The sequence below is a fragment of the Haliaeetus albicilla genome, chromosome 13 (assembly GCF_947461875.1).
Source record: "Haliaeetus albicilla chromosome 13, bHalAlb1.1, whole genome shotgun sequence".
NCBI lineage: Eukaryota > Metazoa > Chordata > Aves > Accipitriformes > Accipitridae > Haliaeetus > Haliaeetus albicilla.
The window spans coordinates 22789538-22807575 of NC_091495.1; the positions used below are offsets into that span (position 1 = coordinate 22789538).

The window sequence follows — 18038 nt, forward strand, 5'->3', positions numbered from 1 at the left end:
CCACACAGCCTTGCTGTAGGGGTTCGTATACCTGTGCCTGTAAAATGTCATTGTTTGGCTGCAGCGAAGGGGAACCCCAACACCCCCATGCATGGCTAGACCCTGCAGAGGCAGCGAGCCTGTGGGGCCAGCCAGGCGCCCGACAGGCAATTTTCCCCACCTCCCTCTTTTTCAAAGGGTCCTTTCTTATCACCCCCACCCCCCCACCCCACCTCCCCATTTCCACATGTTACTGGCATTCAAGGCAAATATTTCTCCCAGCCCCTTCGGTCTGGTCCTCCCCCCTGCTTTTAGGAGGCCCCTTTATCAGGCAAGATCACGGCGAGCCGGGCAAACATTACCTCAGGGGCGCTGTGAATCGGGGCTGGGGGTGTGAATAGGCCCCACACATTCTCTCCAGCCTCTTCCCTTTCCTATAGCAACCAAGTTGGGAGCAGGCAGGTCACACAGCCCCTCTGTTGTGTGGAGAGACCTGCTGGGGCGGGGCGGGGGGGGGCGCGCTATTTGGCTGCCCTGTCTGGGAGCGGGTCGCAGGGGGACGGGGTTGGGAGCAGGGGGCCCGGGGGGCAGCACTCAGCCCTGTGCAAATATGGTGGGGGGTGCCCCGGCTCCCCGCTTGGGGCCTGGCCAAAGGCTGTGCCCTGCCAGTGCTTGGCTCTCTCTTCCCAATTAACCAAAGTCATCTTTTCTGGCGCAAAATGGGAGACACTTGGCTCCATCCCCGTCTTTTCTGCAAGCATCAGAGAGTGGAAAGGAAAGCAGCACAATAAAAAAAACCGTCTCTGTCAGCCACAGATCCCAAAGGAGAGCACCAGGCAAAGGGGGAGGAAGGAGCAGGACGAGCCTGGCAGGTCTTTCCACCAACAGAGGATCCTCCAGGAGTCTTGGAAAGGGACCCCCTGCCAGCAGACCCAAGCCCCTACACGCTGTGTGCAGGGCAGGAGCCACTTCTCGGGAGTTTCTCTCCAAGGTGGCATCGCAAACCAAGGCATTGCGCCTGCCTCTCCACACCAAGCCACGGCTCCCCCTGACAGGCTCATCTGCGGACACTCCTTGTGAGGCCCTCCGCCTTGATGCACACAGTGGTGCCAAGGTGGGGGACATCTTCCTGTGCCACTGGGATTCAACAAGACAGTTGCCCAGGGGCTGGCGTCAGCTGTGCCTCTCACCAAAATCTCAGAGCATAGTGTGGACTTTTTGTTTCAGTAGTCTCCTTGTCCTTCACCAGGCATGAATACCAGCTCCCTCACAGTACCCAGAAGGCTTTCTGCAGCCCTGTGCACAGACTCTCCCACTCCTTTCCCTGTCACAGGCCTCTGTGCAGTTTCTTCCCAGGGGAATTTGCAGTGCACAAATCATGCAGTGTTTAGCTAAAGATGCCAAAGGGCCATCTGACCGCTCACTCTTGACTTCCCACAGGTCACGTCCCTCTTGGCACATGTCCCTCTTGGCACACTTCCCTCTGTAAGTGTGGAGGTAGGGTTTAAACATGGTTGCACAAAAGGACCAACTCTCACCTGGCCCCATAGAACTCCATGTCTGGTGCCTTCAGGGATAGCAGACAAGGCACACACCCTGGCACCAGCAACGTGAGCAGGGGACAGCACCCATCGACAGCCTGGGAATGGGAGGTGATCTGCATTTTCACAGGGGAAGGGGGAGAGGATGCCATTTTGGCCCTGTGAAGCTTTCCCTTGCAAAACATTTATGATCCGATGTGACAGGGCTAGTCATGGGCAAAACTCTATGTGCAACAGCAGCTTCCCTGTGGCTCCACATGTAAGGAACAAGCACAGCTGTGCAGGGTCAAAGCAAGCATCCATCTAGCCAAGTGCTCTGTCTCCAATGCTGGCTGACAGCAGATGCCTGAGGGAGAAGAGCAGGCCAACAGTGACATTGCCTCCACATGCTCTCCCAGGCTGACTGTGGCTCAGGACTTCCTGGGCCAGAGGCTGTCTTCATATCTAACAGTCCTTGAGGGACCTTTTCTCCATGAGTCTGACCAGTCATCTTCAGGAGTCACAGATTTTTAGCACCCACCACATCCTGATGCTTGCCCAAGGGTTGTGTGAAGGACTAACCCCCTTTGCTTTTGTACTCTACATGATACTGCCCACCCCTGGCATCTTAAATAAACCAAAAATGACATTAACTGGGTAACTTTCCTTCTTAGAAGCATGGTGGTGTCTGGGATGCCAGAGCAGATCCTTTGCCTCCAGGCTTCTGGTAAGACACTTGATACACCCACCCAGTAATGAGCTGCACAGGCAGGTAAGCTCAATCCAGTGTCCTTTCCATCATGTCCAGGTGTGGTGGGGCTTGCTGCATTTCCATGCCAAAGCTGCAGCTCCTGGGGTTGATGTTATGCTGAGCTATATGGGACAGCTCATGCCTCTGCCAGGGAGTCCTTCCAGGAACTCCTGTAGCATACAACTAGCATCACAACTTCAGCCACATTTTTGTCACTTTTACTCTGCTCTCCTATTCTGTTTTCTGCAGCCCTCCCCCAGGAGCCATTTCAGTCACTGACATGGCAGACCTCTCGCAGAGGATGGCCATGGATGAGTGCAGTCCCTTCTGTGGGCTCAACTTAGCCCATCAGAGAGCTCCCAAGTCTAAAAACAGAGACATTGAACAGGACTTTGTTTTCCAGGATAGAAAGTAGGACAGATTGTACAGGTGTAGACATGAAAGGGACCCTGCTCAGGCATCACCAGCACTATCTGAGAGATATTATTCTAAGCCCCTCTGAAAACATCACAGGAAGGATCACCTATTGCACCCTTAGGTTGCTTGCTCCAGCATTAACTAGCCTGGCAGTTAGAAAGTTTTTCCTAATATCATACCTCAAATGTTCATGGACACTTCCACATGCTAAGCCTCATACCATCTGGAGCTTTTTCAGGACCTGTGGCTTTACTCCTAAGTATAGAGGGAAACTGTCAATTTCAATTCTCATCTGTTTCCAAAATGAGTGTGTTGTGGTTATTTTACTTACATTTTTTTATGTCACAGTAGCAGCCACAAGGCACTATGAATTGTACAGACAGCGAGGGAAGCGTGGTCTTTCCAAAATCCTGCGTGATTCATGGAGAATTAGGACACTGACAAAAGGTGGGTAGCAGGGAGCAGCACGCCAGGAAAGCGATAGTGACAGTGACTAATATCCTGAAAGCCAGGAGCCGTTTTGGCTCTCCTACCCACGCCTAAGACCCTCCGTCACTCTTGTGGTTTCACAGTCATATATTCCACTTTCTAAAAAAGCTTTCGGTCTCCCCCAAAGGCTTGTGCAAGGCCCACCCAAACAACGGAAGAAACTCACTGACCAGACAAAACTGATTGCACCCAAAGTGCTGACACATGCACCGCACGACCCAGCCGGGAGCTGAGTGTGAGTGTTTTCCTCCACTCTTGGGCTCTTGTGAACTTCAAAGCTCAGCAACAGGATGGAAATAACTATGCAAGAGAAGTGCATTTTTAAGTGGATAGCGCCCCTTCAACAAGTTGCTATGTCCTCTGCTGAGAGATAACTGGGTCTATCCCGGGATATTTTGGGATGAAGATAAAACATCCGCCACCTTCTGCTGGTTCAAGCGTAGGGAAATCCCTCCTTGCCCTGGCCTCTCTCTTGCTCTGTGACAAGAAGTCAGCCTCCATCCCAACACCCATGGCCATTCCCACCACATGGCAAGGCTTGCACTCTCGAGGCAATAGAGAAAACCAGCCCTCTGATCATACACTAAAGAGACTGCTGGCCATGTCACAAGGAAGAGGCTGGCAGACAGCAAAGAGCAGGCTGTCGGTTGCAGGAATGGTTTGCAGAGCCCACGACCTGCTCCTCACGGGCCTCTGAGGGCTTCAGGAAAGAGTGGACATAAGAAGGAGCAGGTCCTGTGCCAGACAATGTGGTCTGGCAGACACCTGGCTGGGCACCGTCATCCCAGCTCCATAGGATGATGTGACAGGGTATAGCAGCCCCATGTGGATGGTAAGCTATGAGATGTTACACCAAGCGTGAGACACAAGTTGGCACAGTAATACCCTGAAGCATCACCTTGACCCACTCGAGAGCTGGCCACTGCCCCAACCCAGGGTCATTGCCCCACCCATCCAAGCCAGGACCACATGGCACCCTGGGGAAAGGTTCATGCTGGTTCCCAGCCCCTGGCAAGGCTGGCAATCAGCGCCAGGAAGGGCTGACCACCACCACGGCATCAATAGCTTCAGCACACAGAGCCACCCACATTCCTTCCCCCTGACTCCAGGGCAGAAAACCAGGCACTGCCTGGCAACTGGCTGTGTTATTTGGGGTTAGGATCCTGGCCAAGTTGGTGTGTTCAGTACATCAGCCACGCTGCAGGCAGGGCTGGCTGCGTTTGCAGCACAGCAGGGAGAATGTGCTGCTAACAGGTCCCCAGCCTCAGCCCCAGAGGGCTCTTGCCACTCTCTTTCCACCAAAAAAACCTGCCCTTGAGGAAGGAGCCTGGTGGAGAAGGCGGCTCCCAGTACTGGCCAAGAGGATCTGGTGGCGGGCTCTTTGCCTCTGCAAAGCTCAAAGGCTCAGCGAGGAAAATTATCAGGAGTCCTGAATTGTCAGACAATGCTCCATCCTAACACAGAGGTGGTACCAGTCAAAACTTTTGCCCTGACCCCCACAGAAACTCTGTACATCCCCGCGTCATTCTCAGCCTTTGCCTCTTCACCAGGAGGAGAAAACACAGATTTATGATTAAAGCACTGGGCTCAGGACTCCCTCCTCTGCAAGCAGCAGGCAAGTCCCTCCTTACCCTGGTCCCCCCTTGGACCCAGGGCTGATGGGTCACTGCCCCCTTCTCTTGGGGCGGTGGGAAGAGAAAGCTGCTGAAGGCTGTTTAGGCATCAGCCCCCATGCTTCCTGATGGGGAGCAAGTTAACACATAGATCTTGTGTCATATTTACAGTTTAATTAAAATCAAATACAGGCAGAAGAATAGCAGGGATGCATTGGTTAAGGGCCACTTATTCTGCCACCCCTATGCGTGCAAAGCCTCTGTTTGAGGCATCTGTGCCTCTCCAGGGACACATCCTTTGCTCCCGGACTGTGGGCAGAGCCCTCTCATTCCAGCTACCTCCTGCCCCCCAGCCCTGCAATTGCCTGTGAATTAAAATGAGCTATTCTTGCTACTTCTTTTGAAACCCAGAAGTTCCCAGAAAAGGCACTTCTAAAAAAAAAAATAAAATTAAAAAAAAATCTATGCTAACAGGAGCCTTCGGCAAGACACCCACCTTTGTCTTCCTGCCTCATTGCCACCCACCCAAATGAGCAAGAGCGGTGGGTGGCATTTACAGAATATCTCCCTGCTGAGAAGTAAAAGCACGAGGAAGGTGGCCCAGCTACCAGAGTGGGAAATACAGTGGTCTGCGAGCACTTGGCCTCAAATCGAAGTGGTTTATTTCTGGTAACTCAGCCACAGCAGCTTCCAGTAACGCTCATAAAGCTCCTTTCCGCTCAGGAGGCTTCCAAGGGCCATCACAGCTAGTGTTCCAGTCTGGCTCCCTTTAAAGCGTGCTGGTGGTAGGCTGAAGTCAATGAGGGAGCTGAGGCTGCCCAGGATCCCACATGGGGGACACCAGAGATTTCCTAACAGAACCCATGAGGCACTTTTACACTATGAGTAGTCATGAGCCAACCTCATATGGTCTGGCCAGCATCCACGTGTTTAGAGAACAAGGGGACAGGATGGCTTATAAAGACTGCCTGTTCCAGTCATTCCTAAGATCTGCCCTATCCACGCAGGGATTCCCAAAGACCTGCTCTGAACAGGTTGCTCACATCAACTTACTCCCACCAAGTCTTAGCTGGGAACAGCTGTGGCTTTGCCTTACATCTGCTCTAGACTTGATGATGTCTTGCATCTGCACTGTCTCATGGGGAAGCTGGGAAGTTGCCTGAAAGACATCTCATGGGGAGCTGCAGGAGCAAAACCACAGCACATCAAAGCCCAGCCTTGCCCAGAGCAGTTGTATGAGATCCATGCTGTAAAAATGCCACTAGAGCTGCACCAAGGTGGAGTAAAGTGAAGCTGAAGAGGGCATGGTCCAGACAGCTACCACAAACTCTTCTCTTGACATGCCAGACCCAATCACTGACTGCTAGCCTGCTTCTTGCCAAACAGAAACAGGAGGTCTCATCTCTCATGGTGTCCTGCCTCCCTGCCACACTGAAAAGCAGTAGCAGGGTCACAATCAGAGCACCAGCTCCAGCAAGGCAGCTCTGTGCAAAGCGCCACCTCTGCTTCCCACGACAACCCTTGTTCTGTGTGGAGTTTCTCTTGCCTGCATGCATCCAGCTCTTCACCATTGCCACAGTCGGACACTCATTCCTGAGAACCTGACCCTGACCAAAGTCTCTGCACATCCTGGCACCAGTGACTAAACAGCACCACCTGGGGCACTTTATGAAGCCATTGGCTAATGCTGCTTCTTGGTCATTAAAAGTATTACATGTGTTCTGCACTTTATTGTTTGGCTGGGTTAGAGGGTTGCACAATCACCCCTTTTATCTGCCTGGAGTTTGGCCCCTTTGCATTTCAGCCTGTGCCCCCTTTGCCTGAGACTGAGAGCTGCAACAAACTGGAGCCTCTCTGGGTTTCTCTGCACCATTCATTCCACTACCACATTGCCCCTATTTCCTCTTTGAGCTACTGGCAAGGCCACAGTGCTCACTTGCTTGGGGCCCCACACTTTTCAAATTGCTCCCTGTTTTGCCTCCTGTACTGTCATTTTGGGGCTCAGAAGAGGTCATGAGGCTCTGAACAGGGATGCAGCACCAAGACGGGGAAGGATGGAGCAGTGAGAAAAGACAAAACCTCTAGCCATGGAAAGGACACCCAATGCGTACAGGTAATTTGGCGTCAGCAACATCCCACAGCATTAACAGACACGTACATGCAAACACACCAGCAATGCACACACATACTCAGGTACCACCATTTAACACCAGCATGCTGGTTCCCAAGCCCAGGTCAAGAGATTTGCCCCTGAACCTCCTGACGCTGCTTCCCATTTATCCCCCCTCTCAGTGACTCCCCAAAGCACTTGCTGCCACCCATGTTCCAACCCAAAAGTCAGGGTGGGAGCATCAAGGAGGTTTTCCCAGCAGACCCCATCTCCTGCTCGGGTAGGTGAGTGCTGCCAGTTCGCTGCGGCCAGCCAGGGGCCATTGCTAGCAAGGGGAGAAGGGATCTCATTCCCAGCTGATGTGGAAATGATGGGGATCAGCTGAGACCCCATCCCCACCCCCTCCACTGCTTCAGGCTGTGCTCTGGCCTTTCCTTGGGGTAGTCATTTTAATGACTGAGCATGTCTCTGAATTTCCTGCCAAGTTTCAGTCACAGGGATGGAGAAGGAGAGAAAAACATGCAATGAAGGGGAAAGGGGAGCAAGGCAATGGAGAGGGAAGATTATCTTCAGCACGTCAAATGGGGAGAGAAGGGCCTGAGCAAATGAAGGCAAGCAAAGCAATGTGTACTAGCAATGAGTGGCCTCTCTCCCAGGCCAGCCAAGGACCAAAGCTGGGCAGGTAGGTGAGGTGCTGCAGCAAGGGAGAAACACAGCCAAAAAGCAAAGGACCCTGATGGGGATGGCGGAGGAAGAGAGGGAAAATGTGAATGAGGGTGTAAGCATCTCCATCTTCCCCACAGAGTCTTAGTAATCAGGAGAGTCTAGGAGCCTTCAGGCTCTAGACAAGAGAATTAGTGAGGATTAAGAGCCAGCAGAGAACAGGTGGCCAGGGCAACTTGGATGATTATTTCCCAATACTGCATGTTTGCAAGGAGCTTGCTGATCACTGAAGCTTATAAACACAAGAGCCCTGTGGTGCCTCCAGGTACCACTGGCCCTCTCCCTCTGGGAAGCCTAGCCACTATAATGCATGGCCCTAATACATGACGTTTTCCAATCGAGGTGTGTTCCCTTCCTGCCTGTGCCTTTGCCTCACCACTCTGCGAAGGAAAATGCCAGCAGGGACGTAGCTATGTTCTGCATGCCCCAACAGGGCCCCAAGGCCATGGGCATGCTCGTCCTTTCAGTTCCCTGGCCGTTGCTCACCCTGGATTGGGATCACCCCTCTGTCTGCCGGGGGCTCTGGGCAAGTCAGGCTGGCTGAGGCTCTTCAGTGAGGAACCCAAAGCCTCTTCTGCTCATGCCTCTCCACCTCTCCAGTCCATTCATGCCACTGCCCCTACCCCACCTCAGTTAGAACTCCGGGCAAATGAGCCTTGAACTGGTCCTGTCCTCCCGCAGTGACTGAATTCCCCCAGGATACGCTGTTAAGTGCCTCCCCAGGTCAGCTATGTTTGTCAATGTGGCATTTTGCCAACCCAGGACCCAAGCACAACCCAGCCTGGGCTCCTAAAACGCATCTGCCCCGCTGTGGGACCCCAAGTCACTGGCCTCCAGCAGCCCCAGCACACCGAAAGGAGGGCAGGAAAAGCTTTTTCTTGGTTATGGAGAAGGTGGTAAAAAGAGAAGAGCTGATGGCATGTGCAGTGTCATCTCTCTGTGCAGACTTGGGTTCCTTCTGCCCTCAGTTCTGCAATAGCAACAGATACTATGCATTGATATTAATGCTAATGTTTTAATTATTGTTACTAATAACATAATTGATGTTAACAAACAGTGGTATCTGAGGACTGGAGAAAAGCCTCACAGCAGATCCAGAAGAGAACAAAGTCAAGGAGAGGAAGAGAAACTCTCCCCCTCCCCATATTACATACAAGGAGAGTTATGCTTCCCCCTGTTCCCCCAGTTTTATTTAAGCCACAGTGCAAGACTCCTCTCAAAAAACTCCTGAAGCCGCTGAGTCCTGATTCACTGGGCCAAGGCTGCTCACATCCAGCTCTTCCAATGACCATCTTCCCCCTCCTGAGTGCTGTGAGCTCTGCTTCACAGGCGGATACCCCACACCTGCACTCCCTGCACCATGCTCAGCCCCCACGCCACCACTCCCCACCACCCTGTGGCCCCTCTGGCATCTCCCAAAGAGCACTGTGGTGCCAGGACATAGCCCGTGTCCTGGGCTTCCTCTCGCCCTGCTGGGAGCCACCATACCAAGTTCCCCCTTGCAGCAGCACTGAGCTGGCCTGGAAACCACTGCGAGGGGCCAAGGAGAGGAAATGAATTCTCAGGCCCCTCCATCACGAAGCCTGAGAAGCTAATCAGGGAACTTTATTAAAAAATAATAACGGTGATAAAAAGGGAGAAAAGAAAACCACCTTGGAAGCCATTCAACCATGAGAGCAGGGAGCGAGGGAGGACCTTTCAAATGCAAACATGAGCGAGCCTCCTCCCCAAGCAGCTCTCAGGGCAGCAGGTTGCAGTTATCAGCTGTGCTAAGGTCCAGCGCCAGATCACTTCTGATCAAAACCAGGCCCCGCTGGCTCTGCTGGGAATGAAACACATCCCCTTGCTGCGTTTTGCCAGGATCAGTTCCCGCCTGGACAGCAATGAATGAAAGTGTTTCACAGAACCTGGCAGTGCCTCTTCCCAGCAGTTTTCCTCTCTGCAGCTGGGGATTCCCCAGCAGCGTGCCTGAGGCTTACCCAGATCCTGCTCTGTGGGCAGCCCAGAGCCATTCCAGCACCCAGTGATGTGGCAGGACCAGGACCATCTCAAAAGCCTTTTTTTAATTTTTTTTTTAATAGTGTTTACAAACAAAGCATTACCCAGAGGCTCAGGGTGGACACCTGGGGCTCCCCCTCATATCACAGAAATCAGGTGGGGCAGGGTCTGATGCCCCTGGAGCTACTTGCACCTTGTAACGGTATTTCCTCACCTCTCCCTCCCCAGTACCCCCTTCACTGCTACTGCTAGGAAGGGTGAGGAGATGGGAAAGTCCCGCTGATTTCCCTCTAGCCCATTCTCCAGCTGGGGTGCCAGAGCGTGACTGAGACCCATGAATAGTCCTGTCAACTTCCACACATGCAAACAGGGAAAAGCCAGCCCCTTCCTGGGGAAAAGGTCCCATAGACTCAGAAATGCTCCCTGAAGCCCAGCCTCTTCATCTGTGTGGTGCCTTTCCCCCCCCCCGCCCCGAGCTGTCCTGCTTCACCACTGGATATCACAGCTTTCCTGCAGTAGTTACTAGCCTCCACCCATCTCTGACTTAGAATCATAGAATCATTTAGGTTGGAAAAGACCTTCAAGATCATCAAGTCCAACCATCATCCATGCCCACTAGACCATGTTCTGGAGTACCTTGTCTACGTGCTTTTTGAATACCTCCAGGGATGGTAACTCAACCACTTCCCTGGGCAGCCTATTCCAATGTCTGACAACCCTCTCAGTAAAGAAATTTTTCCTAATATCTAACGTAAATCTCCTTTGCCACAACTTGAGGCCATTTCCTCTCGTCCTATCTCCAGCCACCTGACAGAAGAGACCAGCACCCACCTCACTACAACCCCCCTTCAGGCAGTTGTAGAGAGTGATAAGGTCTCCCCTCAGCCTCCTCTTCTCCAAACTAAACAGCCCCAGTTCCCTCAGCTGCTCCTCATTAGACTTGTGCTCCAGCCCCCTCACCAACTTGGTTGCCCTTCTCTGGACACATTCCAGCAACTCAATGTCTTTCCTGTAGCAAGGGGCCCAAAACTGAACACAGTACTCGAGGTGCAGCCTCACCAGTGCCAAGTACAGGGGAACAATCACTTCCCTACTCCTTCTGGCTACACTATTTCTGATACAGGCCAGGATGCCATTGGCCTTCTTGGCCACCTGGGCACACTGCTGGCTCAAATTCAGCCAGCTGCCAACCAGAACCCCCAGGTCTTTCTCTGCTGGGCAGCTTTCCAGCCACTCTTCCCCCAAACTGGACTTGGGCTGCTCTCTGGCAGTTTCCTATCATCTTTTTGGCATCCTTCTGCTCAGGTGAGCTTGCTCAACTTGAGGGAAGGACTCCCTTCATTTATCCTTTCCATGTTGGCAGGTGCTCCCCAGGTCACAGTGGAAGGAGTGCTCCAGCACTCATGACATCCCTCATGTCTCTTTACACTGCAGTCCTTCATCCTTCCAATGCTCACAGTTTGCATCTCTCACAGGAGACGTGTTGTTTCAGCAAAGCGTGATGCTCCATTTTCCATCACACCTGGAGTACATTACCCCATCAGTGAAATCCTCCAGGCAGAAAAAGGCAATTCAGCATGCCCCAGTACCTTCAGCTTTAACCCCCGGGATGGTCCTGTCCTCATGCCTCTTCCCTCACTAGCAGCTAATGGACAAAATGGGCATTTCAGGCAGATGGAGCTCCTGTGGCAGAAGATCATCTCTAGGCAGCATGATATGCTCCTCCAGGGAGGATTTTCTCACTCCAGGAATGAAGGAGACTCAGGCAAGAGGCAGGAGCTGGGGGGGTGTCGTGGTTTAACCCCAGTCAGCAACTAAGCATCACGCAGCTGCTCACGCACTTTCCCCCCCCCACCCAGTGGGATGGGGGAGAAAATCAGGAAAAGAAGTAAAACTTGTGGGTTGAGATAAGAAGAGTTTAATAGAACAGAAAAAGAGGAAACTAATAATTATAATGATAACACTAATAAAATAACAACAGTAATAATAAAAGGATTGGAATGTACAAATGATGCGCAGGGCAATTGCTCACCACCCGCCGATCGACACCCAGTTAGTCCCCGAGCGGTGATGCCCCCACCCCCACTCCCCCAGTTTATATACTAGATGTGATGTCACATGGTATGGAATACCCTGTCGGCCAGTTTGGGTCAGCTGCCCTGGCTGTGTCCTGTCCCAACTTCTTGTGTCCCTCCAGCTTTCTCACTGGCTGGGCATGAGAAGCTGAAAAATCCTTGACTTTAGACTAAACATTACTTAGCAACAACTGAAAACATCAGTGTTATCAACATTCTTCTCATACCTAACTCAAAAACATACATAGCGCTGTACCAGCTAATAGGAAGACAATTAACTCTATCCCAGCTGAAACAAGGACGGGGGGGGAGCTCAGGGACAGAACAGGCAAAGCAGAGAGCAGAGCTACTGGAGAAAGGGACACCACCATGGCCTATGGGTGGCTGGGGCCTCTAGAGCTCAGTCTGCCACATGTCAGAGCCATGGCTGCGGTTGGGCCATCACCATTGTACTGGGTTTGGCTGGGACATCCCAGACAAGGTGATGCTGTGGCCACTGGAGATGGAAAACACTTTCCTGTGTCCAGTTAGTGCATGTTGCCCTTCACGTTGATCCTGCCCATCCAGCCCCTTTCCTCTGCTCGCAGCTGTCCCACAGTGCTCACCAGCAGCACGGCCAGACCAGCTCCCAGAAGCCAAAGGCATCTTCCAGCAAGGCTCTCCTGTGGCTGGCCAGGAGTGGGTTTGTCAGCCTGAGTCATTCCTGAGACAAAGAGCTGGCAGCCCACCTCCCTGCAAACACAGCTGGTGCCAGGACAGAGCGTGCGAGCTTGTCACTTCAGGTGCCTCACGCACGAACTTGCCTGCAAGTAGAAGAAAGAGGCAGGGAAACTATCAGATTAAAGAAACCACAAAGCCTGTCTCTGCATCTCCCCATCCCCTCCATCTCTGGATGGGATCGATAGGAAACCAAACATCCTGTACACATACAGCATACTGCAAGGCAGGGATGGGAGCTTATCACCTGCTTCCTCTGCAAGCTTGCCTGTACCTCCCAGAGCTCAGCCCCACTCCCAGCTCCATGTAATGAGAGGTGCAAACAAACTGCCAGCTCCTGCCGACCTCTTTGCTCCCCGGGCGGCCTCGCAAGAGCAGCTCTCCTCCCCTTCCCCTCCTCAGAGCACAGTGAAAGCCCAAGAAAGTGCTGCTTGTCTGCCCCAGGGAGGAAGGAAAGCTGCAGCCCACACTGCTGCAAACCCCGGTGCCTTCCCAGGGATTTGCTCCCCTCCAGGCAGCATGTGCTGGGCTCAGCCCCTGCAATGCCTTGCCAGTGTGGCAAGGAATTGCTCCAGCCTCTGGGCTTGTCCTTCTCCCCAGCCCCAGGGATGTCCCAGAGCAGTCCATGGAGTTACACCAAAAGAAGAGGGCACAGGCGTTTAGGGCAAGGGGGTTAACAGCCACTGAAGGCCACAGACAAACACCTCAGCTAGGGGAAATTGGCACCAGGGTCTGTTCTGCATGTCTTGGCCATTATCTATGAGGTTTTCCCTTTCAGTCTCTGTTTTCCTATAGGCCAACCCTCACATTTTTAAAGTCAGAATCCCAGCAAGACTCCATTGCTATTTCTATTATTTCCACCCTGAGGTCCATTACACATCTTGGAGGTAAAAAGCAGCTCTCGTGGCTAAATTGACTGTACTGCTGCATGCTTCATCAGGGCTGGGAGTTTTCATCTTGAGGGAGAAGTGAAGTGACAGAGGTCACTGCGCTGCCTCTGTTAGGTTAAGTGTGAATCTGTCTGGGGCTCTCCTGGAAAATCAGTCACCTGGGAGCTGTGAAGTGCCTCCGGGGAGGCCTAGACAAGGCAGAGGAAGGCTGAGAAGGGAGCGGAGAACTCACCCACAGACCTGGAGAGCACCTCAAGCACTGAGATTGAATAAACCCCATGATCAAGTTCTCCCTTTGCCCAAGGACACCCTCCCACGGGAACACACGTGCATAGCTAGGTCCTGGAGGAGACGCTGCACCAAAAGCCACAAGCTAATCCTTTGCCTTCACCTGCAGGCAGAGGAGATATTTACACCTTTCACTGAAAGCCCACCAGGTTTTCCCTTCCCTCTGCAGCCCACTCTGCCTGGCAGAAGGGGCCAAGGTAGGGATGCTGAAGGGGCTGCCCCAACACCCTCAGGCTCTTTGCGCCCCTCTGCCCTGCTCCTGGGCTCTGGGAGATCATTATCGGCCACAGGTGACCCCCGGATTAGCTCTCACCACCTGCCAGGCTCCTGCCATCTCCCATCCATTACCAGCCTCCTCCCTCCTCAGGGGCAACCTGGCTTCCTGGACCCTCCTGAAAGTTTGTCAGGGATGACAGGACACACAAGGGGTGGTGAGACCCCTAACCGATAGCCCATGACATGCTAATCCTGGGATTAGCCGGAATTCAGAGGTTAATTACAAAGGTGCGGAGAGGAATAGAGGGAGAACAGGGACCACGGGAATACCCCAAATGACTCCTCCACCTAAGCAGCAAGCCTGGACCCAGGTTGGCTGCAGTTTGTGAAAGACAGTGTGAAGGAGGCAATACTCTGGGAGGACATGATCTCTCACCTGCGGTCAGAGGGGCTGGTCCCCCCCAATTCCTGACCCACCGAGCATACCCCAGTCCCTATCTTATAAAACTAGCACAGCCCTTCCCACAGAGGCATGCGGAAACTAAACCCACTGAAGACTGTGCACAGCTCTAATACAACGCAGGCCGTGCAGGAACATAAAATGGTGATGTGCGGGACAGATATTTCAGGGGGAGGCAGCAGGATTTACAAATCTTCTCACCCAGACTGATTTCTCAGACATCCCTGCAGCAGAGGGGCATCACACAGGGAGACCTGAATGGGCTTCCAAGCACGAAGCAGCATAAATGCTTCAACCTCAATTCATTATCAGAAAACATCACTAATTTGCTCCAGCACAATGCTACTAAGTGCAGTTTTCATCGCTTCCAGGCCATGAAGTAGCTATCTCTGCAGGACATCACTCTTGGATTAAGTAGCTTTACCCACCCAAGGAGAGCTGCCTGGGTGCCCAGCATGGCAGAGGCAGCCCTGTGCCACCTGCTGAGCCCTGCTGATTACAAGGGGAAGAGGGATGGTGGAGGGTCCCTCCCCAGCCAGGGTCTCCAGGCAGCAGCCCCTGGGGAGTCAGTGCTGTTGGCCCACCAACACGTTCCTGGCATGCCCCTTGCCTGCCTGTCACTGCCACATCCCCAGGGCTTTTCTCGGGGATGTCATTAGTCAGAAACTGCAGCATATGACTGCACATCTGGAAGGAGTTAGATGACGAGAGCCTCTGCCAGCTGTCTTCGTTTAGGTTTGTTCATACTTGGAAGTGCTCTACAGCATGATCTGTAAAATAAAAAGTTGCACGGATTGACACGAGCCAAGGGTTTCCTCCGAGGTGCTCCCTGCCCCCATTGCCTCTCCTTGGAACACCAATATTAGTACTTATTACATCCTGGAGGCGGGCTGCATAGACAGAGGAGGCTGTGTAAGAATAATGACGGCGCAGCAGCTAACCATCGCCTTTCTTCCTGCCAGAGCATGGCCAGCTCCAGCAGGGACAGGGAGCCCATGGGAACGTCACCCCCGGCTGACACCGGGACAGCCCCAGCAACACCACCAAGCCTAGCTGCCCATGGGGCACCCAGTGGGGCTTTGGTGTGACCCTGCTGGGAAGCCAGGGTCCGTCCCTCAGGGACTTCACCCCACGCTGAGTGCTACAGCATGGGGTGGGGGGTCCCATGGGCTCTGGGGCAGCTAGTTCCTTGCCCAAACCCATTTCTCTCCGTGGGACTCCTCCAGCCCCCTTCCCAGGCCCCAGAGACCCCCTGAGCTCATGCGTTTTGTTCTGCTGGCAGAGGGAGAGGGAGGAGAGCCTCCCACTGCAGTGGCCAGGGAGGGGCTGGCCTTCCTCAGCCCTTCTCTCAGACCTCCATGTGTCGGACGGGGGCAGCTGGGCAGGTCATGCTGCCTCCGCTCTAAGGAAGGAGATGGGGAGGGGGACACCGGTGTTGAGGGGCATAGCAGGGACAGGGTAACATAGCAGCAGGCATGCTGGCAGCAGTGTATTAGTGGGGATGTGCACCCTGCTGTGACCACAGCACAGGCATCCCTCACCTGTGAGTTCAGCCTAAATATCCCGGATACCTGCAACACCACCAAGTGCAGGAAGGACTGCAGAGCTCACTGGAGAAGCAGATGGGAAGATCAGGGACCTCCCTTTTCCACACTACACACCAGTTTCCCATCTGAAGCTGTTTCTGCAGCCTTGCCTCTGGGTGCAGCAGAGATTAACAAGGTCTGGGGTCAAACAAAGGAGACTATCAGAAGAGCAATGTCTAAGCTTCACCAAATCTTCATGGATTTGTCAATAGGCTTGGGATCAGCTGTTCCCAATCCAATAATCCAAGTCCCACACAAGCAGCCAGGGGCTGCTGGGAAAACAGCTGATCTGTTTTAGGATCCCCCAGGGTTGGATCCTTCCCATGAAAGATGAAGCAGGACAGGAGCAGCCAACCACTGACACAGAGTCCTTCCCAAGAAAAAGGATGCTGCTATGCAGGGAGGTGGGGAGGGTGGTGGAGATGTGTCATGCTGGGAGAGTATGTACCCCTTCAAAAGTGCCATGCGTTCGCACACCCATGCACAGCCTCCCTCGGCTTCCACAGGGCACACGTGACCTGCCCAAAAGCAGCACGAGGGGCTCGCAACAGAGCCTGGGCAATCATCTCGTCTGTGTGACATATGATCTCCCAATGAGGCTGCTAATGCTAGGCCCCAGCCAAGGGATCACATTCCTAAGGAAATGTCTTCAATTAATGTCTTTTCTTCCCCATTTTGTTTAAAATTAGGGTTGAGCTGCTTCTAAACAGATGTGTTGGGGTAGCCACAATATTTGCCTTTCTGCTGGCTGCTTGTTTGGCATCTGTGCCTGGCTGATGCTAAAATATTCTTTTCTCCCATCTGCAGTGAGTGAAAAGCAGCCCAGGGGGTGCAGTGGGCACCCTCCATTCAAATACCCAGAGAGTAAAAGTCAGCCAGGTCCCTGTGGCCACCATGTCTCATCTACAACCCCAGCATCTCCCACATCGGCTATGTGCTGCGGAAGCACAGGAAATGCAAAAGGATTTTCTCCCCTGGGAAATGCAGGGAAAAAGGGTCCAGCACCAGGTGGAGTGGCCAGGACGCCAGGGAAGGAGCATCCATAGTGGGGACAGGGCAGCAAGCAAAGTCCTCCAGTAGCACCGCGAGGCTGCAGGCAGCAAGCGCCGCTCACTCTGCTGATCCCGCAGCCCCTGCACCCAGCCCACACCGACAGCACCCAGAGAAACAAACCCTCATCAAAGGGGTTGCAGTGGCCCCTGCCAGGTTGTCACAGCCCCACACAGCCCCAGTCACCCAAGGGTTTTTCACGCACCCGCTCAGCAGGGGAGCAGTGTCAGGGCTTGTCCACCCTGTGGAAGGAGATGGCTTCAGAGACACCCTGAAGTGCAGGAATAAGTAAGGATGCACTTGGGCAAAAGACATCACACCAGAGGGTGCAGGATGGCCAGCATCCGCTGTCCCTGTGCTCACTGTGGGGATGGATCCCACAAAACACAGCAAAGCCCCTCAGGGACTTCCACCCGCTCAGGGACATTCTCAGCCCTGGCTTGTCCAGAAACGCGCCCTTGAAGACAATTTCCAGCTGCCTGCAAGGAGGCTTCTCCACACGCAAACCCTTGCGCTGGGTGCCAGGAAATCCCCCTGCTCGCAGCCAGGACCCGACTCCTGTGATTCAGAGGCCGGGTGACCGGAGGGACAGTTTACGTGCAGGAGCTGATGAAGGCATGCAGGCGCATTGCTAGCTCTGCTGCGTGCCTCGGGAAGGAGCCGGGCTGCGCAGCGTGCAGACGCCCCGTGACTCAGAGCAGCCTCGCCAGCCCAGCATCAGGCTTGGACTGCAGCTGGGGAGTCCGCCAGCATCACAGATGCAGGGGAAACCTCTGCCTGTCTCATCCTTTCCTTAAGAGGTGTAAGGAATAGCATTGTACTGTCCTCTCCTCCTTCCTTCCCATGCAGACACAGACCCATTCGTGCTGGCAGAAAACCGCAGACAGTTTGTGGGTTGCGAACGGGGCTGCCTCCACAGATTTCAGCCTCCCAGCACGCTCTTGCCACCTGCAGGGTTAAACACAGCCCCCTGCCCTCACAAGTGCTCTCATCAAAGCTCCCAGAGCCTGACATGCCAGCTTGACTTGGCAACAAGCTAATAACCAGTGGAGAGAGCATTAAACCAACTGCTCTGGCTCAGCAGCCAGATTCACCCCTACTCAGTCACGCACCTGGATGCCCATCCATGATGCAGACAACCATTTATGCCAAGGCT

The 18038-nt window shown here is 53.5% G+C and overlaps 1 long non-coding RNA gene across 1 annotated transcript in view; it reads right to left on the reverse strand.

Moving 5' to 3' along the window:
* Positions 1-11465: 11465 nt before the first annotated feature.
* The window catches only part of LOC138688618 (uncharacterized), a 41610-nt gene continuing 35037 nt past the window's right edge, over positions 11466-18038 (reverse strand). The window contains exon 3 of the long non-coding RNA XR_011327508.1: positions 11466-15016. This is a non-coding gene — a long non-coding RNA (uncharacterized lncRNA). The remainder of the gene's footprint in view (positions 15017-18038) is intronic.